Source organism: Microcebus murinus, chromosome 1 (genome assembly GCF_040939455.1).
Source record: "Microcebus murinus isolate Inina chromosome 1, M.murinus_Inina_mat1.0, whole genome shotgun sequence".
NCBI classification, from domain to species: domain Eukaryota; kingdom Metazoa; phylum Chordata; class Mammalia; order Primates; family Cheirogaleidae; genus Microcebus; species Microcebus murinus.
Genome location: NC_134104.1, coordinates 92565105 through 92582351, shown reverse-complemented (window position 1 = coordinate 92582351; position 17247 = coordinate 92565105). Strand labels below are relative to the sequence as shown.

Here is a 17247-nt window from a genome sequence, read left to right as displayed (position 1 = left end):
GGGCACAAAACTAACCATAGGAATAGTATTCTTAGTGTAGAATTATCTTTTTGCACAAACTTTAATTTTTCTGTCTCCTTTTAAAAGTAATTTCTTCCATTTTTTATTTATTAATTCATCATTTCATTCATTTGACAACCATTGAGTTCCTGCTCTGTATCAGGCATTATTTCATGCTCTAGAGATATAAAAATTAATGAGAAATAAATTCTATCCTGAAGGAGCTTACTGATTAGAGGCAAAGATTGAAACATAAGCTCAAACCTTACAAAATGGAGTTTTAAGGCATTATTGCATGGATTCAAAGAGACATGGTTTGAGTCCTAGCTCTGTCTCTTACAATTTGTGTCACCATAGGCAAGTTATTTAATCTTGCTGAGACACTTTATCCTCCTCTATCAAATTTAGAATAATGGCAGTTCCCAAACCAAAAGTTGCTGTGAGAATTAAATAAGATACTGTATCTAAAACACTTAGCATAAAGAGTGGTATATAGCAGGTGTTCAAATGATAACTATGAATTGTATGCTCATTTCTGAACTTAGTTACTATTGCTCATATTGGTAATGTAATAAAGGACAGAGAATACTGTCTTCTCTTAATGTCTAAAAGGAGAGATATTAGATGAAAAAGATCACCTGTACTATGCTTTATGATTGTCCTTTCTGATTTTTTCTATCTATTCATCTACTAAAATGCTTGAGTATTTTATGTACTCAAGCATTTTTGTTTGTTTTAAGATCACAATAAAAAAAAACAAACATTTTTTTTTCTGGTTTCCCATTGACCTTACAAAAATGCAAAAATGCACCTTTTTTTTTTTTTTTCCTAACAGTGTCTGTTCCTGATTGGGGCATATGTGAATAAATTGGTAAGAAAAAACAAAACAAACAAAATACAACCCAATTGAAGGTGCCTAAGGCTAAGCCTGTGGATTTGATTGGGAATACCAAAGACAAGACAGGTGGTAGGTGTGAGCAGGTTGGAAAATTTATCAGAGTCCCTTTATCAGGTCCTTCCAACAAGACCTGTGCAGGCAGCAATAAGAAGGGCTCCAGTTAGGCAGCTAGAAGTTGTTCAAGGACAACTGTATCTGGACCTTCCTGAGACAGGCTTCATCCCATACATGGTCCTCTGCCTGCAAGGGTATAATTCACAAAGGCAAGTCGTAAATTTGCCCAAGTTCTTTTTTATTCAAGTGCAATAATCTTTATTTCAGGATGTGATTGTTTGGCAATGGTGTTCCTAGTCAGGACTCAATATCATAGAGGAAGAGTCAAGAACCCCATCGTGTTCAAGGTAAAGGTTGAACAATGATCAATGAAGACAGTACAGTCTGTATGATGAGAATATTGTTTTTCATGAACCCTCCTTTGCCTCACAGGCAGAGACCAATTTATCTCTCATTGGCTGAGTATTATTATATTATTACTGTATCATCATTGTCATTACTGTAGATATATTTGAAGTACCTGGCACAGCAATTAGGCATTGTTAGATATAACAGTTGTTATTATTGTTTTTTATAATTGCTATTAGGCTGATAAGGCATGTTAAACTTTATACTCACTAGTTGATTTATGTTCATTTATCTCATATTTTATTTGAAGTGAGTTACGTTTGCTCACATAGATGTCAAAATATTTAGAGAAATGATTTACATGGTTTCATTTAACTGACCCATTTGTACAAACTGAAGGTCAATATTTGTGAGAATTAGGAGTTTGATACAATGAGGTAACTTGACTTCCTACTTATCAAGATACTGGCTGGGAATAGTGGTATGGTGGCTCTCCTCACAGAGAGCCACCTCTGTTAGTCACATTCTTCTTAGTATATTTTCATTTTCTTAACTATTTGGTAGAGATGGTAGTGCTAAAAATTCAGCTTGCTCAATTGTTGACTATATAATGATCTTAGATTTATCTATATGCATAGTTAAATAAAAAATAATAGAGGTCATTTTGAAATCCAGTGCATTTTAAAGCCACTGCAAATGAGCATTTCAGTTCATGTGAGTGCACTAATGAGTCATTCATGTTTATTTACTGGCTAGTTACAGGAAAGGTCGGTTGGTTTCAAAGATAGTTGTGTTGAATGCTACATAGCCATAGAATGAAACAGTCATTTAAGACTTTTTCTTTGCATTAATATAAATTGAACTTAACTTATTTGAATTGCTTTTTAAAATACAGATCAACATTTTAGTGGACATTTGTAGTAGTATTAAAATAAATCTAGACTTTGTACTTAAAGTGGAATTGAAACATTTGTAAATGGTCTTGTTAGCTAATCTCATTCTTTAACTTTTTCTCTAAAGAAGCATAAACTTGTGAAGAAGGCTTCTGATTAACTCAATTGCATTGGTATCCCCTTCTCTCCAACATTGCAATGAACTTAAAGAACATTTTCTGACTCACAGGGCAGATAGATTCTTATAAGGTGTAGATTAAAGAAGCAAATAAGGGGAAAAGACTGTTTATCACTGGATGCTGTAGGGAAATTCATATATACAGTGTGTATGTATGCATATATATCTATAAATGTATGTGTTTGAATGTATATGTAAATATGTTTACCTATTGAAAGGATGTAACATTTTTCTTCTTTAATTTGCTAGTTTGAGTTATGATGTTTGTAGATATTCAAATATACAAACTTCTTTGCATTTCAGAAAAAAAGTCCAATTGGTTTTGTCATTTTATTTGCAATTAAATTCAATTTTCTCTTATTTGGTTTAGGATTTTGTATCCATAACCATGAGTTTAATAGACCAATGATTTTTGTTTTTCATATATTCTTCACGACAGTGGTTCTCATCTGGGATGATTTTACTCCCTCAGAGACATTTGGCAATGTCTGAAGATACTATTGATTTTCACAGCTGAAGGGAATGGGTGCTGCTGGCATCTGGTGGGTAGAGGCCAGGATGCTGCTAAACATCCTCTTCTTCTGTGATTCTGAAGATGCATATGCTAGACTGTCTCATTCTATCCCTCATGCCTCTTTAATATATTCTATTTTCTTTTCTCTCTCTTTTTTTATTTTTTTATTTTATTTTATTTTTTCTTTTCTTTTCTCTCTTTATTGAATATGCTCAACCAGTTTATTGAGTTTCACATTTTAACAATTTAACTTTACATTTTTAGAGGTCTCATTTTTCTCAAATCAGTAGGTTCCTTTCTATATGTATGCTCATTCTTATATATTTTCTTTTGTTATTTCACATATAGTCGTTCTATTTTCATATCTGAATCCAACATCTCTGGTCTTCCCAGAACATCTAAATCTATTGTTCTCTATTTCTAGGCCATTAGTCATACTCACTTCCCTTTCATGTTGTGTATACTTCTGTTTTAGAGCTTCTTATAGGGTCCTGGACTTATTTACACATTTGTACTGTCAATTAGATTGGGACTATCTCCTGGGAAAGGGCCATATCTTATCACTTTTTTCATCTCCAGCTCACTGTTGTCTGGCACCTAGTGGAATTCCATAAATGCTTATTGAATGAATGAATACCCATCCATTCAAACATAAATTCATAGAAGCATATAGTCAATATGACTTTTATTCATTTTGTTATCTACAGATTCTAATCATGCAGGGATTGTCACTTAAAGTTTGGCTAGTTAAACCATTTAGTTATCATAGGTCTCAGTATAAATATTTGCTGATAAAATGTCTGCTACATTTGAAAGGGCAAAGGCAAATCACATTTTTATTTCTGAAGATTTTTGGCTTAGCTTCAACTTTCTGGAAAGTTTCTCTGTAAGGCTTTTCTAAATTACTGGTGCAGCAGCAAAACTAGTGTGACTGTTCAAATACGGTAGTCTGATGGAATCAAGGAAATTTTCTGGTATTATAGTATATTCCACTAAGTTAACTTATAAACATAATGATAATTGATTGGACACTTGAGATAAATTCTTCTATTCTAGAGAAATAAATGAATATATACTATACATCAGCGGTCCCCAACCTTTCTGGCACCAGGGATCAGTTTCAAGGAAGACAATTTCTGCACAGATGGGGGGCCTGGGGGAGATGGTTTTGGGATGATTCAAGTGCATTAGATTTATTGTGTACTTTATTTCTATTATTATTACGTTGTAATATATAATGGAATTATTATAGAGCTCACCATAATTCAGAATCAGTGGAAGCCCTGAACTTCTTTTCCTGCAACTAGATGGTCCTATCTGGGGGTGATGGGAGACAGTGACTGACAGGAAGCGGAGCTCAGGCAGTGATGTGAGCAACGAAGAGGAGTGGTTGTAAATACAGATGAAGCTTCCCTTGCTCACCCCGCTATTCACCTTCTGCTGTGTGGCCCAGTTTCTAACAGGCCACTGACCCGTATCGGTGTGTGGCCTGGGGGTTGGGGACCATAGCTATACATTGGTAAAGGTATATTGCTTAATGAATTGATTGTTAAGATATTTAAAAGTAATTTGAATGATATTTTGGGCCAATTTCTTTTTCTTGAAACACATTAGATATGATAATGTGAATAGAGAATATAACTCAGCATGCCATTGTTGTGGAATTACAGCATTTCTGAGCTAACAAAAGGCTTCTACAGATGGAATCCTAGGGAAATTAAGTGATTTGAACAAGTCCGTAATGCTAGTTGACGAACAAAGGGACACTAGAATCTAGGCTTTCTTGCTTGTTATCCAACATCCTTTCCCTGCGATGCAGTTGATAGGCAGCGTGATCCGGATACAGAGCAGCTCAATCAGAACTGTGGGGTCACAGTGCTATGGGGACCCAGAGGCCTTCAACTCATAGAGGCCATGGTCAACATAGGAGGGAAATTATGACCTGGAGAGACTTATTTTCTCCAAGTCCTAGACAATTCATTTGTAGATCTAAGAACAGAGTCCAGTTCCCTTTTTTCTATTTATTATTCTTCTCAACTGATCAATCAGTCTGGTCAGTAAACATTTATTTTAAATAAATGTAAGTACTAAGTAAATACCATATCCTCAGCACTGTGTTGGGTAATTTGAGAATGCTAGAATAGTACAAATATGGTTTCTTCCTTCATAGGGTTTCAGTATTATTAACTGTTCCAAATACACAATTACTGAGTAATATTTTACAGGAAAGTACAAGTAATTATATTACATATAATACTTTGAGAGTTCACCCAGGACAGCTCTGTGCCTCCAAACAGCATGGTATCTAAACCAGCTGGTTGTTTATCCTGGTATTAGAGATCTCCTAGGGAGGGCGTCTGCTTAATAACCTTTGCTATCAGGAAAGCCTTCCTGTGTGTAATCTATATAGCTCCTGCTGAAGTTTAAGCCTATTTGTTTTATTTTCTTTTTAGTGCAGAGAGAATTAGCTAATCAGCATTCTCCTTTACAGTAGTTCTTTCCACACTTGTAGGACACTATTGTACACATCCTCAACTTAGTAAAACCACTGATTGTGCCAAATATTGTAGGTTATTGGCACTTGAATAAAAAAAATATGTATGTACACATGCATACGCATATGCATATTTGTTCATAAAAATAACTTGAAATCATTACGAAGAGTTTATTTACTTCTGTGTGTTGCTTCTCTTAATAGTCATTTGTAAAAGACCTTTTGGACCTCTTCTGGTGGTGTTATGGAGCATGTAAATGTAGTAGCAGATACCTGTCCTAGAGTTGGCAGACTATTGGAATATACGAAAATGGAGAATAATTTAAGAAAATTTCTATATAGTCTATAAACTAAAGAAAAGGTTATCCTTTGTGAATTTATCATGGTGGATTTACAATATAGAATTCATTATGGTTTTATGTATTTATTTAGAGACAGGGTCTTGATCTGTTGCCTAGGCTGGAGGGCAGTGGTGTGATCATAGCTCACTGCAGTCCTGAACTCCTGGGCTTCATGCAATCCTCCTGCCTCAGCCTCCTAAGTAGCTGGGGCTATAGCCATGCACCATGATACTTGGCTAATGTTTTTATTTTTTTGTAGAGCTGGGGTCTCACTATGCTGCCCCGGTTGGTCTTGAATTCTTGGCCTCATTCTCCCACCTAGGCCTCCTAAAATGCTGGGATTATGTTTAAAAGCCAGAATTCATTATGTTTAAAAAAACTTGAACCATTTAAAATTCCTGGGATTTACCATACTTAGTGCATAAATGTATGGAGAGTTTTCTTTCTTCACATTCATTTATTCACCAAACATGTATCTGACCTGTATGCTATGCACCATGTCAAACATAGAGCATAAACCTTGGGAGCAAATATTGATTCTGACATTTACTAGCTGTGAGATTTAGGGTAAGTTACTTAATAACTATGGACATTCCTTTCTTCACCTATAAAAACAGAATATCAATACTTACCATGACATAGGTTGAGAGATTAAATGAAATGTTGTATGAAAACACTTTGGTGGTGGGAAAACCTTCTTTTCCGTTTCATTTCCACAAGAAGAGGGTTGTTTATTGGTATGAGATTCTTGACATCTGTCTGTCCCCTCACTCACTCCCTTCTTGCTAGATAGGAAAAGTAAATTACCTCACGAGTGAGTTTGGGGAAAGAAATTGGGCTGTGGAGTTTAGCCCACACTCCAGTTTCCTCTTTGGGACCTACAAATGCCTGCAGAAAGTGTGTATCCGGTCTACTCTGCTTTGGTGTTTGTTTAACCGGAACGGGACCCCACATGGGGAAGGCTGAGGTGTTCTAGCTCTAGCTGCAACCTAATTGCCTAATTGTGCACACATTTTTAGGAATCACATTGTTGCTGCACTCCTAAATTCTATTATCCGATTTCAAATTTAACAAAAATAAAAGTCATATTTTGTCTCCATCTGCCTATTTTGAATTAGATCTCAATTCAAAAGTCAGGCAGACAACATGCATTTGTTATTGGATCCTCAAAATAACAACACCTTACATTTGCCTAAAGTGTAGTAGATGCTTAGGAAATGTTATTTCTCTTCTCTCTCTTTTTTTTTATTTCCTCCTATGCTGGTTGTCATTGAAGATAAAAAAAACCATGTGCAATATTACCTTTGTCTCTCCAAGGAGCTTCCAGTTCAATAAAGGAGATTAGATGGATACATAAACAGGTATAGTATGAGATAGCAGGAGTAAATATAAGGCAGCCACAAGCAAAGTGCTATGAGAATTAAGAAGAGAAAGAGATAACCCACTGTTGAATTCAAATGGGGTGCAAGGAACAGAGACAGACACTAATCACTCAGTCCTGGGACTGAACAACCTTCTTCCATTTCTTTTATTTTCTTAATAAAATCCCTTGTTGGAATTTTGCCCAGTGCTACTTGTCCTGCTCTCACTCTATCTCTCATCTTGCTAGAATGACACTGGAAGGCATATGAGCTGTTAACAATCAAGCTGCTACTGCCATGCCCAAGACATCCTTTGCAGAAACTCTGAGGATATTCTTAAAATTTTTTTAGACTAGAGAGAAAATAATATATAATTCAAACCTGAAATTCTGCTATGAAAGTGGAAATCCACTTTATTTCTTTTTAAGCCAATCTTTAAAATAAAGCCCATCATTTCTCCCCTAATAATTCTGAGTAATCATTTAAGCACCTCAGCTTTCAGCTAACACTTACTGTAGTCAACAATGATTTAGAGGTGAGGGGAGGTGGAAGAGACCATAACTGATACAAATTCCCCAAGATGAGCTGGCTTGCTTTCCAGATTTCATCACAGATATGCAGATTTACGGCAGTTATAGCTTACACAGGTAGTGCCAAAAGAAGGAGACTAGAAAAAAGGAGGTCTTAGAAGTCAGTGCCTGACAAGCAAGACAAGGCTCACAAAGGCTTCCTATTGCTAATACACCAGAACAAAAATTAACCTCAGGCAAACCTACTGCCTCAGCAGCCCCTGCCTTGCAAAAACAGTGGAACAGACGCAGCCAATCAGGGTGAATGGCTGTGTGGGAGTGTCAAAGTGTGGTGAGTAGCAAGAGACCTTTCCAAAATTTGGCTCATGGTCCTTGCATTTTACCCTATATCAGGAAATATATGTTTTATATTCTGAAAAATAAAACTTTTGGTTTCATTGACAACCATTTTTGGTTTCTCTGTTCAGTAGTCTTAAAAATGAGCTGATCTTTTTGAAAGATTACATTATTGTGGTTTTTTCCAGGAAAAATTTCCCAACTGAAACATTCATTCTTGACTCCCTCAGATGTGTGTTTACCTTGCAGATATCTTTTTGATTGTGGAATCACACTCACCAAAGGAGCAGTCTTCTAAAGAATGATCTTTTTAGACTTTTGAAATGTAGAAGGATGGTTCCTGCCCTTGTAGGATCTATGTTCTTTTCTATCACTATCATGAAAGTAGTCATGGATAACTGATTTTTAAATTTTCTAAATTCCTTCATCAATTTCTAAATAATAGAGACTTTTTTCTTTCAATAAGGACTTTTTAAGGGAGGCTATGAATATGTATGTGTGATTTTTTAATAAGGAAATAAATCAGTTAAAATTGACATCTTGTTTTGCTGCTATCGGCTTTCTTGTGTCTGTATTTTTAGTGACCTTTTGAAGACCAGTCAACCTCAGCATAGGATCTTATAGAAAAAAATAAAGCTACTTGTTTCTGGGGGGAAAAAAACAACTATGTGCTTTAGTTCATAAGTTTAAGTTTCTGTGTTTATTATTAATTCTAATTATTAATTTCTTAACAGACCAGACTTATACTTCCTTGAATATAATTAATATCAAAATAAAAAGATATTACTCCTTTGATTTCTCCCAGTGAATATGTTGGATGGATATCTTCCACATGCATTGCAATAAAACCAAGTTCCCTGAAGTATGCATATTTATTTGTATTTTTACCTATGTATTCTGTACAAGTATCTCCTTGGCAAAAGCATATTCCTAAGAATAATAAATGTAGTAAATATGTAGGTTGCTCTATATTATGACAAACATAAACATCTATATATTTCACATTTCCCAAAAATAGAAAAGATACATTTAAGGAATCTGGGAGTTTTTTCTAAGAAGTGTTGTTCTCATTTTAACAGGGGAGATAGTGGGCTTCTGACATTGTATAAAATCATAGGCTTCTGCGATTATTTATCAAAATATTCAGAGTAGTTCATCATAAGTTAATTACTGTCATCCAAATATACTATTATTTTTAGTCTATCTTGCAGACTGAGAAAAGCAGCTGATGTTTTATAAAACCCTTTGAAAATACCCAGTAGTGGGCTACCTGGCAATACTGAGGGGCACTGCTTATTGCAAGAGGTTATTGCTGGCTGGGAGCACAGCACACCTACAAAAGGGAAAGATGTTAGCCTTGGTTCGTGTCAGCTTGTCACTGGGTCCTATTCAATCCCATTTCAGGGTTAGGATGGTGAAGAACAGAATCAAGATGCCCCAGATTTCCCTGGCTATGTGGGCAAGAGAGGTCAGGAAGAAGGGCAGGAGAGAGCAGAGACAAGAATAATCGTTGAAAGGAATGTATTTTATATGAATACTTTATGCTGTATTAAGCACATGTTTCTAAATTATGAAGTTCTGACAAGCTTACAGAAGTGGGATGCTTCGAATCTTACAGCATTTCCAGCAATAGCACAAACCATCAAGAGGAAAGCTGCAAACGAAATGTTTTTTCTCTGCTTTATGTATATTTAGTACATTTTTTCTAGCATGACCAAGATGACCCTTGTGCTAATTCATCAAAAATTCTTGACAATAGTGAGGAAAAAATTGGTTATAAATTGCTTTTCATTGGTGAAAAAATAAGTTGATTTAAAATTATGTGTATGTACCTTTAAACAAGTGAACTGGAAGCTTCTGTATTCAAATGAACAATTATAAAAGATGACATTTCTGTAAAATTCAAGGGACTAAAAGACCTGAATAAGTTATCTATTTATTTTTATATAATTTTTTATGTTTTGAATAATCATCACATTTTAGAGGCCTGACTGAGCACTGGAAAGCACATTAGAACCACAACTGAGAAAAGTAGGTTAATTGTAATTCATTAGATGCTGTCCTTATTAAAAGTGAATGGATTTAATCCCTATGAAAACCCCTAGGGCATGAAAAAGCAAAATAGCTATGTAAAAGCTTAGTGTACTCAACAATCAGGAGATACTACACATACTACAGTGCAGTGTTTCTCAAACTTTAATGTGCATGTGAATCACCTTAGATCTTGTTAAAATGCCGATTCTGATTCAACAGATGTGGGATCAGCCTGAGTACCTGCATTTCTAACAGGCTTCCAGGGGATGCAGTGATGCTGGTCCATGGACCATACTGAGAAAAAGGCTTTTGTCAGCCCTTTCTTTCAATCAATTTGTCAGATAATTATTTAGCATTTGCTATTTATAATAATATAGGTGTAAAGAAGGGATACAAAACGGTGTGAAATATGGTCTCTGCTTTTCTGGAGTTTTTATAAAAACAGCTTTAGTGAGATAAAATTGACAGCTCATACAATTCATTCTTTTAAAGTGTACAATTCAGTAGTTTTTAATATATTCACAAATATACGCAGTCATTACCACAGTTGATTTCAGAACATTTACATCACCTCAGAAAGAAACTCTGTACCTTTAGCATCACTTCCTACCCTCCATCACTCCCCTAGCCTTAAGCAACCACAAATTTACTTTTTGTCCCTATAGATTTCCTTATTCTGGACTTTTATATGAATAGAATCAAATTATGTGTGGCCTTTTGTGACTGACTTCTTTTACTTAGCATGGTGTTTTCAAGGTTCATCTACATTGTAACATATATCAGTACTTCCTTCTTTTTCATGGTCAAATAATATTTTGTTGTACAGACATACTACTTTATGTTTATCCATTTGTCAGTTAGTGAACATATGGGTTGTGTCTACCTTTTGCCCATTATGACTAATGTTGCTATAAACAGTCGTGTGCAAGTTTTTGTGTATACATAAGTTTTATTTCTCTTGAGTATATACTTAGGAATGGAGTTGATCAGTTACATAGTAACTCTACATTTAATTCTCCTAGAGCTTTTAATATAGATGAATATGATTTAAAAACATAGATATTAATAAGTATATGCATATAGATATATCTATATATAAGAAGCAATTGACTTCATGAAAAGAGTCCATGGTCAAATAATTTTGGGATACATTGCATGCTAAAGTGCTCTTAAAACCAGGCAAAAGAGGAACCATTTGACTTTGTTTAACTCAGGTTTCCCCAACATGTTTTTCCAACAAGTTTGGAAATCTTCGAAAAGTGAAATATTTATAATTCAAGGAATATATATTTGGTTGAATGCATTCTGCAAAATGGTTTCATTGCATATGCTGGAGGTAGAGAAAAGACCTGTTGGATAGGGCATAGAGTATATTCAGGGAACTAGTGGATAATTTATTGGTGCTAGACAGAGGATTGGACTCAATACGTAAACTCTATAGGCAAATAGGTAGGGGTGTGGTATTCAGTGGGAGATAAGAGTAGAGCAATGATGCAATGGAAATTTAATTTCTGAAAGTTGTTCTGGCCATGATATATAGGATGCTGTAGAAAAACAAATATAGATATGGAAATGGCAGGGAGACTACTTGTAGACTAGTGAAATTGCCCAGCTATTGACATCTGTGAATTATATAAGGAGAGAAGGATCAGTAAATTCTTATGACATAGTGGATCCAAAAGGAAAGGGAAAATATCAAAGTCTTTCTAGATAAAATAATAAAAGACATATTGATAGCAAAAATGCCAAATGCAATATGATAGAATACATGTATCTTTAAAAACACTAAACAAGCACTTGAATGTTTATTGCAGTGCAATTAACAATTATAAAGATATGGAATCCACCCAAGTGTCATCAATTCATGAATGGATTAACAAAATGTGGTGTATGTATACCATGGAGTACCACTCAGCCATAAAAAGGATGAATTAATGTCTTTTGCAGCAATTTGGAAGGATCTGGAGACCATTATCCTAAGCAAAGTATCTCAAGAATGGAAAAACAAACACCACATGTACTCTCTAATAAATTGGAACTAACCAATGGGCATACAAGTGCACAGAGGGAAATAAAAGTCATTGGAAATCAAGCAGGGAGGAAGGGGTAGGAGGGGAGGGGTAAAAACCTACCTAACAGGTACAATGAACACGATTCAGATGATGGGCAAATTTATAGCCCTGACTCAAGCCATATATCAAAAGGGGGTAATATTTGAAATATTACCTGCTTAATATTTTGAAATAAAAAAACAATATAATAAATAAAAAATAAAAACACTAAACAGAGATATTGCATCCCAACCAGAATTTTTTTAGCATATCTATAAAAAATTTTCTACAATTATAAAAAATTCTAAACCAGTTTTTCATTATTTTTCATTTTGAAAATCAGTACTTGGTTTTTGTTTATGCCCCCACCACAGGTTTTGATATTGCCATCTGGCAGAGTCTGCTTATTATCTTCATTATGAACCTAAGCTTTCTTTTTATGCTTATTCCTATTTTCATGCATTAAATCCTAAGTTAAATCAGTTTCAAATTAATGAGAAGTAAGATTAAAGATGGAAACTTCTCCTGAATGCTATTATTAATTATGTTGTTGAGGCATAATATTTAGCAATACTCAAATCTGGTTGTAAATAAGTTCTCTCTTTGATGAGTTGACCTGTCTTTACCTTCGTTTCTGTTACAGTATTTACTGTTTTCTTTTTGTTGGATGTCATTGGATAATGGAATTGCCAGATGGTTTGCGAAGAGAAGTGAGCAACAACTGCTTTAAAAGAAAAAAAAAGATTCTTTATATACAAAGAAGCAAGCAAACAGGCAAACAAAAAAGAATGCTTTAAAAAAAGAACAAACTTTTACTTAAAAAATACACAGAGACACACTCACAATTCAGAGTTTTAATTGTATGCTTTTGTTTATATCAGAATGAATACGACAACTATGGGTAATGGTTCCTAAATCGAATAGAACTATGGATCTCCAGGAGCCACAAACTGTCAGCATAACGCACACAACATTCAGACAGGCCCCTGGCTGGCCTTCTTTCTTCAGTTGTAACTATTCAAATCTCCATTTTCACAAGTGCAACTCTCTGATATGAATAAAGATCCCCTCCTTTTGCCCACATGAGCTCAGAATGTGGAGACTTCTGTGATGACTTCAGATCTACCCACCGTACAACCCAGAATATATTTCCTCCTTTCTCTGGGCCTTAATTTCTTGATCTGTAAAGAGAGACATTAGGAATAGAATATCTTAAAAAGCTTCTTCCAAGTTATAAATGTCATAATTCACAAGCATAAACCTATAATTGTAAATGTAGTCCAAAACCTGAAATTCTTTGCAAGAGGCCAGGAAAAGATTGAGAAGTTATAATGGCAGCATAAAGACTACTTTTCTGTACCTCACGGCTACCCAGAGAAGCTATCTAGTAAGATATGAGATTATATCAAATTAGAGGGAGAAGACAGCAAAGCACAAGCAGCAATTAAACTTTATCAGAGATTACAGAAGCCATGGACTCCACCTGGCCCTTTAGTCATAGCTTTAAGATAACCCTGTTTTCCATTTAAACCTGTTTCTGTGTCTCTCAAAATAAGTTTCTTAGTTTTCCACAGCTCTAGCCTAGTGTTAGACACTTACCTTGTTTATATATTCACGTTGAGCTTATTATTATCAATTATTCACATCAGTAGTCAGTCCAGAGAAGATTTTAGACAAGAAAATAAAACATTGTCTATTATCTCAAATAATTCTTTGCATTCCTCATTTTTCAATTGAGAGAAATAGCTGTAGTCTCAATGAACATGTCTGTAAAAAAAATATATACACATATTAATAAAAAGTATAAGTTAGGTTCTTTTTTACCCAATAAAATGGTTTACATTTGCTGTGCTGGTCTCAGGAAAGAAATTTTAAATTATAAAGGGATGTATGATTCTTATTTTAACAGAAGCATTTATAAAAAAAATTGCCCTTGTGTTTTCTATAGGTACTTAACACAGTCTCCCACAACTCAATTTGTAGTTTTCATAAATTAATAAACTTATCAGAAACGAAAGGTAGCAATTATATCTTTAAAGGGATGGTGACTTTTAAAATGTTGCTTTTCATGGGCCTTTTCTAATGTGTATATGATACTGGCCTAAGTGAGGGGTTTAGTGAGGCCAAGCTCAAGGATTTGGAGAGAGAAAGAAAATCAAATGTCTTCCAAAAATCAACACAAAATCAAGTATAGCAAAAAAAGGAAAATTAACTCTGTTCTCAGGGAGGCTTAAAGAGTCTGACCATAACCTTAAACTATTCACAGAGCTTAAGAAAAAGTTAATCAAGGGTGGTCAGACACAGAGATGTAGGAAGAACAGAGCCCATCTAAGCACGCTCAGGAAAGATGAAGCCTTAATCAAGAGTTTGCAAATCCCAGTCCTATGCGCAAATGAACATATGAGGCTAATTTATCTTAACGAAAAATGTTTCATTTAACTAATTCTATTTGTTAGATCTCTGTGATAGTTCATTATATGGTTCCCATATCAGTTCAGGTTCAATCTAGAGACGGGGAAACCACACAGTAAATTGAACACAGGAAATGTAATATAAAGAATTAACTACAATATAAGGAATTGGCCAATAGGAAATAAAGGACACTCTAAAAAGTAAAGGATTTCAGTTACCACCTTCATGGGATGAACTGATTCCATTTCACCCAAAGAAGGTGCTCCCTAGGGCTGAGATCCAGACCTTGTTGGAAAGAGTGTGGCCACATCAGGGTGGCAGGCTGCTCTCGGTTCTTGGTGTGCTCTTGTCTGAAGAATGACCAGACACACCAAAGCGTCAGGTCCAGCCTCTTGGTGGACTGTTGTCCTAGTTCTTTGGCTTCTTGCTTGGAAAATATTCACAAGTAGGGCCAGTGACCACAAGTAGGAAGCAGTTTCATATGAGTGGCTTTTTTATTATAAAACAAAACAGGTCTGTATCTGCCAGTGGAGAGAGACAGACTGACTCACTGATTTACTGACTAATTGACTCTCTCTCTGGGAATTCTTGAGTTATTTCCTCTTATTGGCCTATTCCAGGGAAGGGCATTCCAGAGGTGGGATGTTACCAAATGATTAACAGTTGTTCTCAAGGTCGAATCTGCTTATTCGAGTGAGCTCCTTCTCTAAAAGCCCAGCTGGGGGGGGTGAGGTGAACCACAATGTAAATTTAAGCTAATGACATAATAATTAGCCTTAGGTTACTCTAGGTCACTTTCTGAATCCTATTATGCCTGGGCTGGGGAATAATTCCCAGATTGGTAAGGCGTTCCCTCCTTCCCAAGGTGTAGCAGTTTTTCAGGATAGGATTAAGGGTGGGCAGCACCAAGCCGGAGTGCCCGCCCTTATCCTTTTTCCCAGGTAGGACAATTGTTTCAGGCAGCCCCATGGCAGGGCACCCCTGTCCCTAGAAGAGCCAGGAATCCTGGCTGTCTACCTAACTGCTATGGTTCACTGAATGGCAGAGCAGTCACTCTGTTACCACACAAGCAGAACTTGGAAATCTGGCCTCTGGAACTTGCCAGAAATCTATTCTCTAGGATGCTGGAGAAAACTGTTCATGGTGAGGTATCTTTTTACCACAATATTGCCTGAAGGGAGAGTCAGGGGAAATTACTGGTTGTTGGATATTGTAGGCCACTAGTCACTACACAAGCCAGGTGCTAACGAAACTATGTGTGCTTCAGGAGCCTGGAACCAGAGAAGCTGCCTGAACTGTGTTGGAGATGACATTGGAGATGCAGTGCACAATGCAGCAACCTAGCCACAAACCACAGCAGCCAACGATGCTTCAAGAGAGTAATGCTGGAGAAAGGGCTTGCATTACAGAGGCTAGATTCTGGGAAAGCTGGGCACAGCCCGATGCTGGAGAAGATGCTGGAGAAGTTGTCTAGATTGCCTGAGCCAGGGGTTAAAAAAAGGTACAAGGGTTCCAAGAACCAGACTGGAGAAGCCGCCTGTTCTAGGAGAGCCAGGCACAAGAGAAGATGTATCAGGAGCTGGCCTAGAGAAGTACGCAGGAGCCAAGAAGGATGACCCCACAATGTCCCTCCAGTGCCCTCTACTGGCAAGACTTAACATCATGCCTGCTAACAATGCAAAATTATTTAAATGGTCCTGATCCATTTTCACAGAGAAGGCAAAAAGTAAATTTGAAGCTAGGAGGTAATTAACCAACAAGAACTGAACCTAACTATACTCCCTTCGCTCCTTAAAAGTGTATTAAATATAAATATTTAATGCATATCTTTTGTTATGTAGACTTGGGCACTCCCCTAAAGGCAAAGGAATTTCCCCCACCCATTGGCCAACTTAGCCATGGGACTTGTTTGGGCCTTTAGCATAACAGTGATTGTGATTTAGCACCAGTTCAGAGCAGAAGTTTTAAAAATGAATGTGTAGTTCAGCATGGCCTCTTGCATCTTTATCCTCTGTCATGAGGAAAGCAAGTCCTGTTCCAGATAGGTACAGAGCTGAGGAGAGCCAAAGCCAACCTAAGACCTCTAAGCAAGGAAAAGATATTGGTGGTTCTATGCCTCTGAGGTTTTGGGTTATTTGTTATAACAAAAGCTGACTAACGCAATCTCCATGCTTGACAAATAACTTTTCTGATTTCTATTTGGCAAATCATGATCATGCTGCACAAACTGTGGTGTATGCCATTAGGTTATTTTCTATAATATCACATACTCATCTGCAGCAAGGAGATATGATGAAGTGATGAGGCCCACTTTGAATTAAAGGGAATTCATCATAGTAGTTTCATCCTGAGAAAAGTCTACAGAGGCAGTTAGCCAGAATTGTCCAGATGATATCATAACCTTGATAAGACCTTAGGTGGAAGATTAGACTTGGAAAGGTTATTGTCAACAGTTTCTTTAATGTATGGGGCCTCTGTACGTTGCTGTAGCTCTTCTCTCTTTGCCAGTTTTGATAATCTGCTGTCGAGATTGTTATGTAACATTAGTTTATCTGGTCTTTATCAAATGTCCTCAAATTATTTGTGATCCTGGGTTCTGGTTTATTTTTAGATAACTACAGTTTTTAACAAGACTTGGTAGACTGCTACACAACTTTCTGTGGAGGAAATGGTTTTTGGTAAATAGTGTTATATAAATTCTTCTTCATCTGTCATTATATTCTGACAACTTAACATATCCTCAGTTCATGCTCACATAGATTTTCTTTTTACTCATATATTTATTAAGAGAAAATCATTTTCT

At 36.0% G+C, this 17247-nt stretch overlaps 1 pseudogene; it reads left to right on the top strand.

The window, feature by feature from the left end:
* LOC105879163 (EGF-like and EMI domain-containing protein 1) overlaps nucleotides 1–17247 on the top strand; it is a 551225-nt pseudogene that overhangs the window by 393373 nt on the left and 140605 nt on the right.